The 7,512-nt window shown below is 35.3% G+C and overlaps 1 pseudogene; it reads left to right on the plus strand.

The window, feature by feature from the left end:
• The first annotated feature begins 201 nt into the window (after positions 1-201).
• Positions 202-2,213, plus strand: LOC114640300 (annotated as a pseudogene).
• Positions 2,214-7,512: the final 5,299 nt, after the last annotated feature.

Here is a 7,512-nt window from a genome sequence, read left to right on the forward strand (position 1 = left end):
TTAAATAAGTCAGAAATAGACTCTGTACATAAACATACACACACATATATACCTGCATATACCTATTGAAAAGGCAAAATAAGAAACCAAGAAATGATACCTGTCTATGAGGCACCCTGTGATTTGGTGCAATTCAAAATAATGTTAATCAGAGAGACACATGAGATTCTGTTACGTCATCACCAGGCACATGCGGGGAACATGGCGGCAGCGGGCGTTGTGAGAGGGAAGATTATATATGAACAAGAAGGGGTATATATTCACTCATCTTGTGGAAAGGCAAATGACCAAGACAGCTTAATTTCAGGAATATTGCGTGTTTTAGAAAAGCATGCTGAAGTAATAGTGGACTGGCGACCATTGGATGATGCATTAGATTCTTCTAGTATTCTGTATGCTGGAAAGGACTCCAGTTCAGTTGTAGAGTGGACTCAGGCTCCAAAAGAGCAAGCTCACTGAGGATCGGAACACCAGAACAGTTATGAAGCAGAATGGGACATGGTTAATACAGTGTCATTTAAGTAGAAACCACATTCCAATGGAGATGCTCCAAGCCATAGAAACGGGAAAAGCAAATGGTCGTTCCTGTTCAGTTTGGCAGACCTGAAATCAAGCAAAGCAAAGAGGGTATGGGCTGGTCTTATTTGGTCTTCTGTCTAAAGTATGACTTCATGCTTCCTGCTCTGCACTTCCATCAAGGAGTTAGCAAACTACTGATTAAGTTTCTTTAGAAATATATGGTGTTGTGTGAATCACCACAAGATAGTAGAACACTTCTTGGCAATTGTCAGAATAAGAGTCTTTCACAGTCTTTTGAAAATCTTCTTGATGAACCAGCATATGGCTTAATACAAAAAATTAAAAAGGATCCTTATACAGCAACCATGGTAGGATTTTCCAAAGTTACAAACTACATTTTTGATAGTTTGCGAGGCAGCGATCCCTCTACACATCAATGACCACCTTCAGAAATGGCGGATTTTCTTCGTGATGCTCTTCCAGGCCTAAAGATAAATCAGCAAGAGGAACCAGGATTTGAAGTCATCACGAGAATTAATTTGGGAGAGCGACCTGTTGTTCAAAGGCGGGAACCACTGTCCCTGGAAGAACGGACCAAAAGCCTGGACTCTGAAGGCAGACTCATCAACGTAGAGAGCATGAAGCAGAGGATATTCAGAGGGGGTCTTAGTCATTCACTAAGAAAGCAAACATGGAAATTCCTCCTGGGTTATTTTCCATGGGATAGTACCAAAGAGGAAAGAATTCAATTACAAAAACGAAAAACTGATGAGTACTTCAGGATGAAACTGCAGTGGAACTCTGTCAGCGAGGCACAAGACAAGAGAAACTCACGCCTGAGAGACTATAGAAGTCTGATTGAGAAAGATATCAACCTAACAGATCGAACAAACAAGTTTTATGAAGGCCAAGATAACCCAGGACTGATTCTACTTCACGACATTTTGATGACCTACTGCATGTATGACTTTGATTTAGGGTATGTACAAGGAATGAGTGACTTGCTTTACCCGCTTTTGTACGTGATGGAGAATGAAGTGGACACCTTTTGGTGCTTTGTCTCTTATATGGACCAGATGCATCAAAATTTTGAAGAACAAATGCAAGGCATGAAGACCCAGTTAATCCAGCTGAGCACCTTACTCAGATTATTGGACAGTGGATTTTGTAGCTATTTAGAATCCCAGGACTCTGGATATCTTTATTTTTGCTTTAGATGGCTTTTAATCAGATTCAAGAGGGAATTTAGTTTTCTAGATATACTGCGATTATGGGAGGTAATGTGGACTGAACTGCTCTGTAATAATTTTCATCTTCTTCTGTGTTGTGCTATCCTGGAATCAGAAAAGCAACAGATAATGGAAAAGCATTATGGCTTCAGTGAAATACTTAAGCACATCAATGAATTGTCCATGAAAATTGATGTAGAAGACATACTGTGTAAAGCAGAAGCAATTTCCCTACAGATGGCACAGTGCAAGGAATTGCCGCAAGCAGTTTGTGAGATCCTGGGACTTCAGGACAGTGAAGTTACAACGCCAGATTCAGACACTGATGAAAAAATTGGTACTCCTTGTCCCATATCTGCATTTCCAAGAAGCACCTTGCCCATCCTTGCTGCCAGTGAAGCCAAAGACGACAGTCCAGCACAGACATTAGCATCCCCAAATGCCTGCAGATCAACACCTGCATGATCATTTATCTTACACTTTTTTAAGAGATACTTTGTTGCAATTCCTTTTTAAGTATATGAAAGGTAGACATTCACAGTCTTGGTATTGATCATGCTTTAAATTTTATGGAAAGACAGTGTACTGATGTTCTTGCATTAAAGCTTTACAAAGTTCTAAACTAATTATTTTTGTAGTTACTTCTACCAAATAGCCTTTCCTTTTCAGTAACATTCCTTAGTATTTTTATAGCTAACCATATTTTATTTTGTTGCTGGTAAACCAGTATTGGTATTGGATAAATACTCCAAGTGGAAGCTTTGGAAATTATGCACTTTGAAAAGCATTCACTGTGTTTACTCTTTAGTGGGCTTTGGACTTGATTACATTAAATGTTGAGCCTTTATAAAGCATTCTAAGCTGAGAAGTAAATTGTTACTCAGTGATGAAATTTAAAATACAAACAAATTTGTTTTTTCTATTGTTTACAACAATATTCATCTTAACTATTTATGCTGGTTGAATGTGATTTAAATAAGAAATTTTTACCAACGTAGCTAGTATGTGGATAAAGAACTATTTCAACCTTAGCACCTGAATTGGCAGTATTTTTTTTAACAAAGAACTTTTTTTCACTTGTATATAATATATATATATATATATATATATATATATATATATATATATATATATTATTTATGAGTATAAGAAAGCATAGTCCTATTTTCTTTAACTGAATAAACTTGACTATTGATTTATATAAGCTGATTCAACAAAATTAATACATGGCTTCAATATAAGATCTTTTTCAAAACTATTTTCTTAACTGAACATTTATTTAACGAGACTACATTGAACCCTGTCTATACCTGGTGTAAATCACTGTAACCTCTTTACTAACAATGTTTATTATCTTTCCTAATGCTGCACTAATTGGTTAATCAGATCTCTACATTTTTAAAATATTCTTTGCAAAGAACTTATGTCAGAAATTTCCAGGCACTGTCATGAGTCTCAAAGGAATATTTTTTGTATATGAATGAAGCTGTTTTTACCATGCAGTGTTGCATGTTTTTAAGTTCTGTGGAATTGCCATAACAAATTCCGTTTTAATTGTAATTTGTTAACTCTTGTACATATCATTAAAATAAAGTCAAAGCTAATAGAATAAAAAATAATGTTAATCAAGTTTATATCATTTTTTCTTTTTTAATATTTTAAGGTTTATAAACTTTACATTATTTATGTGGGAGCTTTGCTTTCACATATGTTATATATGTAAACCATACATGTGCCTGTTGTCTGTGAAGTTCAGAAGCAGATTCAGTTCCTCAGACCCTGTAGAACTGGACTTCAAGACATGATCTACCACCCATGTGTATGCTAGGAACTGCACCCAGTTCCTCTGTCAAAGTAGCCAATGTCTTAATCATGGAGCCATCTATCCACCCCAGATTTTCTTTTAGTCCATTGAGACACTGTTTTCATATGAAAGAGCTTTGAGAAGCAACATTCCAAGATCAAATCTTCAATCTTCCATTAATGACTGTGCTCTGGGTTAAGTTATTACTGTCTGTTTCCCTTTGGTTCATGGCTATTAAGAGTAGGCTTATTAAAGTTAGATGACACATAAATGTTTGTTATTTAAGTTTTTACAGGTTCACGTGTTGCATTTGCTCTTTGTTGTAACATGGATATGACATTGTAAATTATACTTTCATTTAATGTTTAATCGCTATCCTATGTCAGATGCCCATTAAATAGGGCATTCTAACGTGAATTGGATCTCTGATATAGAAAACATTATACTAGAGTTTTATTTACCAAAATCTGGTTTACTCATTTGTTTCTACAGTGATAAATTACTCCCATTTTTCCATCTATTAAAAAAGTTTACATTAAAGTTTCATTGGTTTTAGCCATCAAAGATTTTAATGTAAGTTTTCATCTATACTCTTCTGTGTTTTATTATATATGTGAGTCTTTGTTTCCTCAAAAATGTATTGGAAACTGTTACAAAGTATCTTGATATTAAATTTCTCCACAAAGCATTCATGGTTCTCTCTAGTATATAAATAGAAGTTTGATAATCACTCTTTCACGACAGAAAACTGAAGTAGCATTTCATTTTCATTATCTGCACTAATAAGTCAGCTTGTTTCAGTCACAGAAGTCTTCCTCTGAGAGAATCTCCATACACTGAGTGTTCTTTAGGAAGCCGAAATAATTTTGAGGATGTAGCTGTCATTGGAGTTTACTGTATGCAAACATTGAGTTTCTATCATCAATGAATCCCAATTATTGTCTTGTCATACACAATTAGATTCTTAGGACTTAGAAACTGGAGGAGGTTGGGATAGATGAGACCATGTTTGTGCTAAAAAGTGTTAAATTTTCACTGGATTTTAATGGAATAATAGGGACTTTTAGTCTCTATACAAACAGCACTATATACAGTCAAATGTCTTGAGTGTGACTTGAGTGGGTGGAGGTATCTGGCATAAGAAATAAGTGTTTTGGTTGTGTCTTTTGACTCTCTTTCCCAGTTAGTTTTAATTGTCAATGTGACACAGCCTAAAGTGATCTGAAAAAGAAGTACTAAGTAAGGAATTTCTATGATCAGACTGGCCTATGGTCATATCTATGGAGGATTTTCTTGATTGCTAATTGATGTAAGAGTCCAGTCCACTATAGGTGGCACCATTCCTACATAGATGGTTCTTGGCTCTAAAAGAAAACTACACCTGTGAGTGAGCAAGCAGGCCACCATTCCTGAACTGTTTCTTCTGTAAGTTCCTATTTGAATTCTGGTCTTCACTTCCTGTAGTGACAGTCTGTGACCTACCAGCTGAAATAAACTCATTCCTTCTTAAGTAGTTTTTGGTCATTGTGTTTGTCATAGAAACAGATGTCAAAACTGAACACTGGCAGTTTGTTTTGCTTTGGTTCTGCACTATCAGTCCCTAAATGCAGCCATAACTATAATTATCTCCAAACACATTTCTTGATGACTTTGCCAATAAAGACGGACTTTCAAATTTTATGTGTTCAGCATCTACTAGTCAGGTCACACATGTAAAATTTCTCACTTATCTTTCACTTTGTCGTTTGTGGTAGGGATTATACTTCATCAGAACCTAGTCCGTCTTACTATATAAAACTGTATAAATTGGAAATTTAATATTCAATAGTTATCATTTTCCTTACTTCCTCTCTTCCTTTCTCCTTCCTTTCTTTCTTCCTTCCTTCCTTCCTTTCCTCCTTCCTTTCTTCTTCCTTGTTTTTTTTTCTTTCTTGCTTGCTTTCCTCTTTATGAAACAGAACCTCAGAAACTGTGAAGTTCTTAAGGCAAGCTATACTGCTGATTAAATCTCAACACTTCAAAAATACACAAAATTAAGAATTAGGTAAATTTGAGTTTGTTTCCTTTGCTTTACTATACCTCATGACTGTATGGCTCACAAAATTCCATATATCTCATTCTGTTTTTAGATAAAATGTTTTATCATTACACTTTAGCATTTATAGTTGTGACCTTCAATCTTCAGATAGTTTGTCCTCTGCATATAACGACTGGTGACAAAATTAAACAAAATACAAAGCAGAATTCTTTGAAGCCCTTTCTGTAAACAACTTGTTGGGAAAAGGGTTGCTAAGGAAGTTTAGTTTGTTTATTCTTTACTTCCACATTATAAAAAATTTACTGCTAAGTACATATGAAAATGCATGAAATTCCACTTTACTCAGGAAGACAAGGTAGGGGCACATCAGAATTTTGAGGCCAAGCTGGGCTTCTTGGTGACACTATATATCAACAATAAGAAACAAAAAGTTCTTTGTAAAATATTTATTCATTTATTTATTTATTTTAAACACCAAATTTTATTTCTCTACCAGTCTACCCTCTGATTCTTCCATATCCCATACCTCCTCTATGCCTCCTGTCCCCACAAGGATGTTCCCACCCCCAACCCCATCTGACCTTTAAACTCTCTGGGGCCTCTAGTCTATTGAGGGTTAGTTGCATCTTCTCTGACTAAACTCAGACCTGGCCGTCCTCTGCTGTATGAGTAGTGGGGGTCTCATATCAGCTGATGTGTGCTCCCTGGCTGGTGGTCCTGTGTTTGAGAGATCTCAGGGATCCAGGTTAAATGAGATTGCTGGTCCTCCTACAGGATTGTCCTCCTCTTCAGCTTCTTTCAGCTTTTCTCTAATTCAAACATAGGGACCAGAAGCTTCTGTTCATTGGTTGGGTACAAATATCTGCATCAAAAAATTCTTAGTACAGACAACAGAGACACAGGTGCTTCAATCATTTGCTACTGTGTCTGACTCTTTGACTACTAAACACACAGTCTTACATATACTGTACAAGTACTTATACTAATCTACATAATTAACTTTATCTTTTATTTCAGAAAAAATCCTGAATTATTCAGGATGCAGTGTGCTAAGGAGATCACAGTGAATATGCTATTATCATAAAAAATGATAGGAATGAGGTTCCAAAAAATTATACTAGTATCATGCTCTCAAATTATGCTGGAAAGCTGAAATATCAGGAGAGAAAATACCAACTCATAAACCATAATAATGCAAAGCTTCAGAAATTATACTTCCAAAAGTGATATCTATTTATACAGAGCTAAAGATTATTAGCATATTTCCATTTATATAGAGTTCAGGAACTTTGAATTAACCTAGAAATCCTTCTTCAAAATCATATGGAAAATACTTTTGAATTTATGTGAAAATGTTGAAAGTAGCTGCAGATGGTTTTATGAATGTAAGAAAAAAATCATTTGCACAATGCAAGCTAGCTTAATAGTCACTTGAGCCATACGCCGATGACCTAAGTAAAAATCATTCCAGAATTATCTATTTTATGTGTATGTACTGACTGTCTACCTAAAATGCAGATTCCTTAGAAAGTCACTTTTAATGTGGCAACCAGGATATAAAGCTTACAATTTAAATAAATATCACAAATATAGCATACAGATGATTCTCTAATAAGATAAATAAAATGCTGATTATGATTTTAAAGATTCATTTTCATTCTTATTGATATTTGTGTGAGTGTGTGAAGTTCCCCCAGAGGCTAGAAGATAGTGTGGGATTTCCTTGAGCTGAAGTTATGCATGGTTGTGAGCTGCCATGTGGGTGCTAGGAACTGAACCCAGGTCCCCTACAAGAAAAACAAGTGTTTTTAACTACTGAGCCATCTCTCCAGGCAATGCTTAATGATTTTTTATTTTATATCATAATCTCTCTCTCATGTTGATATTGAATATTTTTTCAACTACTTATTCATTTATTTATT

This window comes from Grammomys surdaster, unplaced genomic scaffold (assembly GCF_004785775.1).
Source record: "Grammomys surdaster isolate TR1022 unplaced genomic scaffold, NIH_TR_1.0 125801, whole genome shotgun sequence".
Lineage (NCBI taxonomy): Eukaryota > Metazoa > Chordata > Mammalia > Rodentia > Muridae > Grammomys > Grammomys surdaster.